This window comes from Anas platyrhynchos, chromosome 6 (genome assembly GCF_047663525.1).
Source record: "Anas platyrhynchos isolate ZD024472 breed Pekin duck chromosome 6, IASCAAS_PekinDuck_T2T, whole genome shotgun sequence".
Classification (NCBI taxonomy): Eukaryota; Metazoa; Chordata; class Aves; order Anseriformes; family Anatidae; genus Anas; species Anas platyrhynchos.
In genome coordinates, this window is record NC_092592.1 from 39,265,003 (window position 1) to 39,275,362 (window position 10,360).

The following is a 10,360-nucleotide window of genomic DNA, read 5'->3' on the forward strand; positions in this document are numbered from 1 at the left end:
TTGATAAATTTTCTCACTTAAGGAGAGAATTTAAGATGTCCAAAGGTCCTTTTTAATGTTTCAATATAATTTTGGATTCAAAAAAATTTCCTTCTAAGAAGTGCTGTTAATTCGTAGAAATAGGAGAGGAACTAGTGCTGGACAAAAATATTTTTCCTTTTATAGGCTCTTCCTCTGCTATTTTCCAAACTGCATGATGATACAGGAAGCAGTACTCTAGAAGTAGATAATATTTGGTTGTTGCTTCTCCAGTCTTTATTCTAATTTGAAATACCATTTTTTTTGTTTGTTTGTTTGCTTTTAACATGAGAATATATTCCAAACTTTCTTCAAATGAGCTTCCATTTGTTGTGTGTCCCATGCAGTTTTGAAATCTCTTGTCACATGTTATTTTATACTTTTTATTTTTATTTGGCTTTGGGCCCACCAGTTACTGTGCACATGTGTTTTCCCATTTCTTCCCATTTCTTTCCCATTTCCCATTTCAATTTGGCCAAACTCTTAAGCCCCCTCAAGACACGGCATCAGGGTAAATGAGTTCAGGAGGTGAAAGTGAATGAAGTGTGGTCATGACTGGGGGTGCTTGAATTGCAGGGGAAAGGCTTATGGGGATAAAGTCCAGTGATAACTTCCCACCTCCAGAGACCTGTACATGTGCTTCTTGTTTTCAATGTTCAGAGCGTCACTACTGTAAAGGAAAGAAGCTGCTGCTCTGTGTTCTCTTCAAGATACTGGTGCATTTGGGTTATTTTTGGTACCAGCCCAAGAGCAGTCCCAGCAGATGGGTGGCGAACTGGCACGTCCCCCTGAAAGGCAGGCAGTGTGGGGCTTTTCCTGGGGCCCCCAACCCCTGTGTAGATGTTGCTTCTGGACACTTGTCCACCCATCGCACTGAACTTCTTCTGGCTTGCAGTCAGTGCAATCAAGTTAACTTAAATGTGTTTAAACTGCTGATGCACTGGCTCATTGACTTTAACAACGCTCTCACTACTACATTTAATTATTGTACAAGCTGCTACTTAAGATCACATTTTGGACAGAGGGATGTAATAACACGCTCTGAGATCATAATAAATGGAACAACCTGGTAATGGGCTGTGCGTGACTTCGGGAAGAGGCTTGTGTGGTGGGGCAGGAGGATGGGCTCTGTGCATGCTGCTGGGCTGGGGTCATGTTGGGCAATAAATATGTGCTGACACTGCCTGCTGGGCACAAGTGGTCTTTGCCGTTCATTATCAGATCACCAAAACCACCTAAAATGAAGCTTGAGTTTGAGCAAATCCCACTCATCTTCCTTGTTTCTTGGTCACCTTGGGGGTCTCCTGAAGCCCAACCAAGTCTGTGAGGGCAAACTTGTGCTGGCACTGCTGGAGGAGGCTGAGATGGGGTTTGGTGGAGTTATTTCAGGTAACCAAGGAGCTGATGCAGAAGTACCAGGGAGCTTCATGGACTCTGCTGTGTTTTGTGTTGACTGTTTATATATTTTCTGTTTCTTTCCAAGGCAATTTTACTTTCCGGTAAGCCTTGCTGGTGGTTGCTGCTCAAAAGAGTTTGTTTTGGAATTTGTTTAACTTTGTGTAAAGGGATTTGTAAGAGTTTTTTTTTATTATTATTTATTGCATTACAGGGGTTTGGCTGAGGTCAGGTTTGGATGCTGATGCTGCAGTAGGAGGAGTGGAAATGAAATGCTCTGAAAAGGGGAGGGGTGGAAGCAAGTGCATCCTTTCAGGCTTCTCCTTTGTAGTTTCTATTTTTTGCCCCATCTTGTAAAAGATTAATTCTAATTTATGCACCTTTGGGGTCAGCCCCTGATTTGCTTGGCTTTGTTGTGGGACTGTCAGCAAGCAGGGGGTTATCCCAGGCGGGTGATGGGGGAGTCCTGGGGCAGAGCCCCATGATGATCGCCCAAATCTGCTCTGCCACGCAGGGGTAGCGAGCAAGGCGTGCTTCATCCCACAGAGTTCTCGTGGTTCTGTTTTAATTTTTCTATTCCCCTGGGAGGTGCGATACAATATATGTATGACATGAGCCTCTTTGTGTTTCTAGATTAGAGCAATATCATAGAAACAAGAGGGGATCGATGCTTTCATGAACAGGCACCGCTTCTTACAGAGGTGCAAAGGTGAGGCAAAACAGTTTTAGTATAAACAGCTTTATGCTCTCCCGAGATAGCAGGCATGGCTGAAAACTAAGGTATTTTTCACATATCATGTGAAGAGAGGCATTTTAAGAAATTGCTCCAGCAACAGCTTAGAAAATGCTGGATGGGGGTGTGAAGGTGTGTGTTTGGGGAGGGTGAGGGTGCTCCTGCACCTTGTTTTTTCACCTGACCCTTGTCCTTCCTCCCTGTCCTTTGCTTCCTCAGTGAATTACATTTTAACTATTTTGTCTTTCTCACCCAACCAAACCCAGACATGGCCTCGTGCATTTAAGCCTCCATTAAAATAAATCCATGTCTCTTTGTTGACTTCTTTCCCCTCTTCAGCTGTTGGAAACCTTCAGCTCTTTCCAAGTCCTTCTTCAAATCATTAGGAAATTTATTATCAATACTGTTTGATTGTAAGGAATCAATATCTGGCTGCTTATTTATGCTTGCTGAGGGATGTGAGAGTGTTTGTTAACTTGCTTGCTTATAGATAAAGAGGGAAAAGATGGGTGGGCGTGCACTATATTTGACCACCGAAGGAAAAAATACTGAAGCGTGCTGAAATGTTCTCCAAAAAAAATATTTTTCTGGTTTTCTGTATTTCTAAGCTTAGGACAAGCTCCCCTCTGCCCAGTGGCTGTCAGCCACCCAGCTCCGGAGAGCTTCACAGGCCGGGCGGTCCTCGCTGCTAGTTATCTCGAATTACACAAATGATTTTGAAACATATGTCAATAGGCTTTTAAGTAGGGAGATTCTGTTGTGATTAATTAATCATTCATTTTCTCAACTTCAAATGAACTTTTTAATGAAAAGTATTCATTTTTTTCTGCTGTTTGTTTTTATACATCTGCATACTGCTTAGTTTGAACATATTAATTATGATAAATAAAAAATAAGGAAAGCAGCAGGTGTTCTCTTATGTATTCTACAAAGAATCTCATTCTTTAAATTTTACCAGATTATTTTATTCCTGCTGTTTCACGCTGTGGGTTCCACAACATAAATATTTTCTTTTATTCGCATGAGACATTTTTTGTTGGCAATTTGAAGTCTGTCATGGTTTGTGGAGAAGAAAACATACTTGTAATGCCTCCGCGCTGCTCCATGACTGATTTTACCTGGACTTAGGAGCAAGATTTAAATAAGTGGATTACCCCATGATGTTCTGGGGAAGGTACAAAGGGAAGTGGGTTTTTGCTCCTAATTTCACTGGCAGGCATTGTGTTTGGGAGTGGCTATTTGCATTAGGATGTGTTCTTGGAGATCAATAGGTGAGATGTTTCTTCTGGTGTCAGCTGTGGTTTTTATGGTTTTTATTCTCTGTTTGGAAAACAAAGGGTTTTCGTTCCCCTCCAAGTGGGAAGGCGTACTTCCAGTAGAAGTACTTCTAAGGAAGCTTTCTCCTGCTTTTGGTGGCTCCAGAAGCCAGGACACAGGGAGCAGCCCCCGTGGCTGAGAGGTGCAGTGAACTCGGGGTGGCTAATGCAAGGGATCCCTGCTGCTTGTGCCTCACCTCCTGGGGAAGGGGCAGCCTTTGGGCACCATGGGCATACAGCAGTTTCTCCCAGCCCACCATTCATTCATCACACCCCAGGAAAAAGGAGAATCCAAATACAGAAAGTCTTGGCTTCATCTCTCTACCAGGCTGTAGGGTCACCTGCACAAAGTTTTTCCCCATACCCTTTTTAATCTTGTATTAAAAAATAAAAATAAAAATCCACCAGCAAAAATCTCTAGCCAAATGAGTTGAAAAGGAAGTGTAGGCATCAATTTTAACTACATCCTGACTGAAAATTCTCCTTTTTATTTTTTTTTTATTAAAAGTAAGCTTACATGCAAGCGACTGGCATGGAAAGCTAAAAGGCAACTTGAAAGTTTTGGAGAATTATTTTTGTATGGTTCAAACACGAAGCGAGGATTATAAACAGTTTAAAAGCTTTCCCATTTCAATGTTATCCATCAGAGGCCCCTCTGAATGCCCAGATGAATACGGGAGTGGACAAGGTTCTGGTTCCTTTCAGAGAGCTGCCTCGACCTTCTGGGTTTTTCCTCGGGCATTGATGTTTGGTGCATATGAAAGGATTTCTCCAGGGGTTTTCCAAGGGTTTTGTGGGGAAGTAAAGCAGATTGGGCGAAGTAAGAATACCGACTTAAGTTCTTTCTGTGTTTTTGGTGGTAGTGAACTGACTTCTGCATTATCTCACAAACACATAGGAAACATAAAAAGGGGAAATTATGCAGAAAAACATAAATTATGTAGATGCTGGAAAGCCTATGCAAAACATGATATGTGCACATAATAGCATATTTCCCTAGGGTATAATTGCATCCTTTGGGTACCTTTTGAAGCATCTGAATATTCAGAAGAAAGCAAATTTATTGTAATTTACAAAATATCACAAAAAATAAGGTTGATAAAATGATGTGTGTAGCAATGGAAACTCACTGTTCATTCATTTTCTCAAACTTGACCAAAGACTGAGATGTAACAGATCTGGAGTGGTTATTGGGTCGGGGATAGGGCTGCTTTCCGAGATGCCTTTTTGGCAGGTCTGCAGTGCCAGCCCTTGTGAGGAGAGCCACAGGGCTGCTGCATTGGTTAATAAATGGCTCGTATGCCATTTATTTTCCTCGTAGTAGAGATTTAGTCAGGGTAGAGAAGCCCTGTGACAGCCCCTCGGAGTGGCTCTGAGTGGACATGCTGGGGGAGGCCCATGTCAGAGGGGCTTATAATGACATCTGGTCTCCCACCGAAACTCCTCCCGAGCCCTACGGAGCAAATTGACAGCTATTTCTTTGCATCAAGGAACAGGTAATCTGCAGATAATCAAAATGCCCCTGGACCAATTACAGCTGCCCTCGGTGATCTCTTCCCCCACGGGATGAATATGTAAGCTTTTTGGAAACTTGTGATCAGTCACCAAAATCTAAATATATTCATCTGTCTTTGAAACGACTTGGCTGCTTTGAACTTGAGAGTCAGGAGGTAAAGTAAAACAATCAGAGATTCTTGCTGAGCCACATTTTAACATTTTTCTGGAGTCAGGAGGTTATCGTAGTTCTTCTGCAGCAACTGCTCCCTCATCAAAGGCAGAGTCAAATGCCCTAACCACCTCTCTCTGGGCTTGCTTTTCGAGTCGAGAGAATTATGATCGGCCTCCTGACACTGCCGCTGGGGAATACAGGCTATTTTTTTTTTTTTTTGCAATGCCTCTATTGGATGGAGGCTTGAGTAATTACTTTCAATGACTGGTATCTATATATAGATTATCATATTTCAGGTCAGCCGTATGTAAGCACTTGTTTTGGAGTGCAAACTTTTGAAGACTGGGCTATCAGTAGACTTAAGAGTTTTTCAGGTAAAAGCTTAAAAGTACGTTTACATCCCTGATGAACTCTGGATCAGTATATTGATTCATTGCTGTGATGGTTCCCAAGTGAGGTGTAAAAGAGCACCAGATTCTGCAGAGGTTTTACTACTCATACCATTGTCCATCTTGCTGTGTTTGGAATAGCTAAATTGATCTTTTTGGCACCAAAAACTGGATTGAGTCCCAAGTGCAGAAAGGTTGAGATACAGCACATTGCCTTTCATGGAGCCAGTTTGATGGGAATTTGGCTATTGAACTGAAGGTGTTTGGGACCTTCATGACAAATGGAAGGCAGTGCTTGATCAACAATAAGGATTTTACCGTTTGTCCTTGTTAGAGTTAGTTCCCATGGAGGAAACCAGCAGGGGACTTTGGGCCTGAGATAATGTCATGGAAAAAGAATCTAAAGTTATAGATCAGGAAGATACAACCTGAAATCAGTGAAAATCTCAATATTATTATCCAACCCATTCATAGTTTTCATATCTCAGACCATGGCAATGGCCACATTTTTTATTCCTTTGACATGTCTCACAATTGTTTGTTCTAGGGCCCTTCCTCTCATGGGGAGGTCTTGGGATTTGCCGTCCTTATTACTTTTCTTGCCTCCCTGCAGAAATCTGCACGGAGAGAGCTGTCTTTGGGGAAAGCCACCGTACAGGTGCAGGTGTGGCCTCTGGGATGCATGGTGCTGTTCTGTAGACCCCATCCTGGTGGTGCAGCCGTGTGGTGTCCAGGCAGAGTCTGCACATCTTCCAGGTGTCTGTGCTGTGCCCTAGCCACCTTTTATTTGTAAATGTGTGTCCAAGTGTCCCCACGCTTGGAATTTAAATGCATAAATGTCCCGCAAAGATCTGTTGTTGGTTTCCGATGTGTTGTCAGTGGTCCTGCCAGCCTTTTTATCTTCTGATTAGCTTTGAAATCATTGAAGCAGGTGAAGATTCGTTTGTTATCTTGGCTCTCAAAGGACTAGAAATCCAGTGATCGCACAAATGTGCTGTGAGGCAAATACCCATTTGTAAGATAGATGATGATTGCTTGTCGATACCAAGAAAAAGAGCTTTGTCAAATCTGAAGTTGTCACTTTTTTTATAAAAGATATTATTTTGATTTTCATGCTTTAAGAAAATGTAAGGCTTCTAGCAGTAACCAAAGAAAAAAAACACAACCACCCCCAAACCAAGGTGACTCAAATGTTTGTTTACTTTTGAGGTATGCAAGATTTTTTTTCAGAGCAAAAGCTGTCAAGGGAAGGAAAAAACTTGTTTTATGATAATCTCATGCAGGTTTGTAAAAACTTTCTTTAATGAGGAAAGATATAATCTACTTCATTGCACATTTCCTCTAATCATCTTCCTGAAATGGAGGTCTCCATTGCAAGCAGAAGAGCCAGCACGAGACCTGGTGGGACTTGGTGCTGGGCAGGCTCTGGAAACTGAAAGCCTCACTTGGGAAAAAATATTTGGACACAATACACAGATGTGAGCATGCTTGTGCACCCAAAGCCACCTCCGATTGCTGTGCATTGATGTAGAGGTACTTTCTCCAACGTGTCCTAGGACTACATTAATGTGTGGTCCAGGTCAGAAATGAGGTGGTTTGTGTTTACACAGCCAGTGTTGTCTTGGCGTGGTACCATCTAAATCCTCTAACACTTTTTCTGCTGTTCTTTGGTACATACACTGATTTTAATAGGTAAAGCCATGGAGAAATGCTCTGTAAATAGAATAACAATGTTAATCTGTGCCTTGAGGAGAAGATATCTATGTGCTAGGAGTGTCTGTGGAGACAGCACAAACTGCTGTGCAAAATATGTGTATCTAGCTATATATCACTAAGTAATATCTTAAAAAAAAAAAAAAAAGCAAAACTGCATGCTAAAAATGAAATTAGTCGAGGTACATGTAGTTAGTGACCCAGGGCAGGAGCCCTCTTCTGCTTGTTCCTTCCCCTTACTCCTTTGGGACCTAACGGCAGTTAGTGCAGCTCCATTCATGATAGGAAAGAAGCTGTACAATCATGAACAGAGCTGCATTTTCTTGGATGCTCAGGGGTGCAGAGCTCAATTCTTGTCTCCTGAGCTACAGTCAGGATGTGTCCGGTGTGTGCTTTGGGCATGCCACCATGTGAGATGCCTTCAGCCCCCTCGGATTAGATGATGATCTGTTCTTTACTGGATGCCCTTATGTGCCCTGAGGTGACAGTCCCAGATTACTGTGCTATTTCCTTCATTACATCCAGTGAAGAAACCTCCAAGTGAGGTGTGAAACCACCCACTGCACCACTGATCTTGGCTCTCCTTAAAATCAGTGTTTTTCTGGCCCACAAGAAGTGGGAAACAAAGGAGTGTAACTTTCTAAGTGAGCACATACTCTTGCTGTGAATCATGGTATAACTGTTTGTCTTCGTTGCTCTCCACTTCTTCCAACCCTCCCCTCCCTGTGTTTTTCCATGTCATAAAAATAGAGCCAGGCTCTTTACGACCCAGCAGGAGTCAGATCTTTCTGCTCATTTGCTCTGCAGAGACTTAGCATACTTTTGGCCACTTTGAAAAAGCTTGGACCAAAGGAGAAGGGCAGCTGGAGCTGCATGTAGCTACTGCTCTGCTTTTCCACCCACAAGGCTTTCACTGGAGAATCTTTCTTCTGTAAGTGGTGTATTAGGATGAGGAAGACTTTGTGATTCCTTTCTCCAAGAACTTAAATATACGATCTCAATAAGAGCTGCACAGTGAACAAAAGTGAGCTTGGCATGAGAAACGAACAGTTGTTGAGTAATGTGGGTTTTGTTTATTTAAGAGCAAAAAGTGTTCCTTACTCATTGCCCTTCCAGCTTTGACCTTTCCTCCCGGGGAGGGAATGGATATGGAAATGAACTGGGAGTGTAGGAAGCAGGGATGAGAAAGGAGAGGTGTTGACTTTAAGCAAAACTCCATCATGTGAGTGTCCATCTGTCCATCCATCTGTGTGTGTATTGTAATTATTAATAATATAAGTGATGTCGTGTGCTCTTGGCAAGAGCATGGGGCCCCTGGGACAGCTCTGGAGCAAGTCAAAGGAAATAGCAGTGGCTTCATGCATAAGCTAGGGATACATTTGGCGCACCGGGAGTCAGGTTTTGGTGCCAAACCACTTTGTGGAAGGGCAAGAGCAGGCTGGGTCTGCATGAGAGCTTCCAGGGAGGTCAGGCTGGCTCCCTCCCCAAAGGAGCACCATGAGCAGGAAAACACTGGCTGCACGGTCAGAAAGCCCATAACCTAAAAAGCACATGGTCTCTCTTAAACCCTTTCCAGCCCTGCCACCAGCCAAGGAACTTTGGTTTTATAGTTTCACACTTCTTCATTTCTGTGGATTTAACTGGACCTGCAGTGTTGTTGTGGATTAACTGGGAGTTAAAGAAGCATTTATGCAGTGGTCCTTCTGCTAAAAGAATGAAATACTCATTGGCATGAAGTACTCATTGCCTCTCCAGGGGCTGGGGTAACAGCCTGCCCTTGCTCTCCTGGCGTATGTACATGTGTCTTGAGAGAGATGACAGCACCAGACTCCAGATAAATTGCACATCAGCTCTTCCCCTTCATTTTGAACATCGTGCAGTGCTTGGAAGTGAGTGGTTGAGAAACTGTAAGACCTATCATCAGGACCCTTACAGCAGCTTTCTGAGAAAATGGGGCTCTGGGTGAACCCCTATGTGCTGGTAAGATAGGGCAGTGTGAGGCTGTCACAGAGGCGCCACCTCATGCTTGGGGATTTTCTTCCTCTGCCCAGGCTGTGACAGTGGCCGTGTGCCCAAGGCAGGTTGTGACTCTTCACCAAGGCCTGCTTCATCAGCATCCTGGTGTCCTGGCTGAGCTTTGTGAGTTGGTGCCCACTGATACATGTGTACCGAGACTGCAACTCTTATTTTGTGATGCCAAGGAATTTCTGGGGAAACAGCTGAAGAAATGAGTGCTTCTTAGGGCCGTTATATTGATTGCTCATTGTTTTTCATTGTGGTTTTCATACTCTGAACTCAGCCCAAAGTGATGTGAATCTTCTATTAATACTAACAGGATTGGGATCAAACCTTTGTGCCATCTGCATCTCTTCATCTGTTGTCTTTGTGGCATGGAGAATAAGTGTTTCATATATCCCTAAGCCACGAACTCCAGAAAGCAGTGAAAAAAATGAACTGTCCCCTGAAAGCAGGCCAAATATGTTCTTTGGTTACATGACGTGTAATGTTTTTTTTCCAAGATTTCACAGTCCATTTTTAATATTCTTCAAGCTTTTGGACTTTTGTTGTCATTCATAACATGCATTTGAACTCTGTAACATTTACCACTGCTACAGCAAGTACTTCATTTTAAGGTAGATGGTCTTTTTTAGGCAAATCTTTTAAGTACAGTGCTCTGCCAGCTGTGGCCTCACTTGGGTGGTGAAGACTTTCTCTTCCCATGAGCTGAGGAGAGGCTCAGCTGGGCTCAAGGATCCCTCAGTGGGTAAATGGGGGTCTCTCAGGACCCTTGGCTGATTCAGGTTTTTCATGATTTTGGGATGGGATGAAAGTTTGGTAAAAAGCCTTTGAAGCTGTCAAAACTAGTTGATGAAATCTAGGCTCTCCTTTTGATGTGAGGGACCTGAATAATGTTCTGGTGTTTGCTGGCATGTTTGGGTGGTGCGCACCGTTGTGCAGGAAGCAGTGTCCTTCCAGGGAGAAAATACCATTTTTCTTATTTTCTAACCTAGGCTTTTTTTTTTGTTGTTGTATTCTCAGTTGAAACAGTGAACTTGGAGAGGTTCATTGTCATTTGATGGGCTTGTTAAGTGCCTGGAGCTAGGAGTCTTCTAAAATTTAAAGAAGA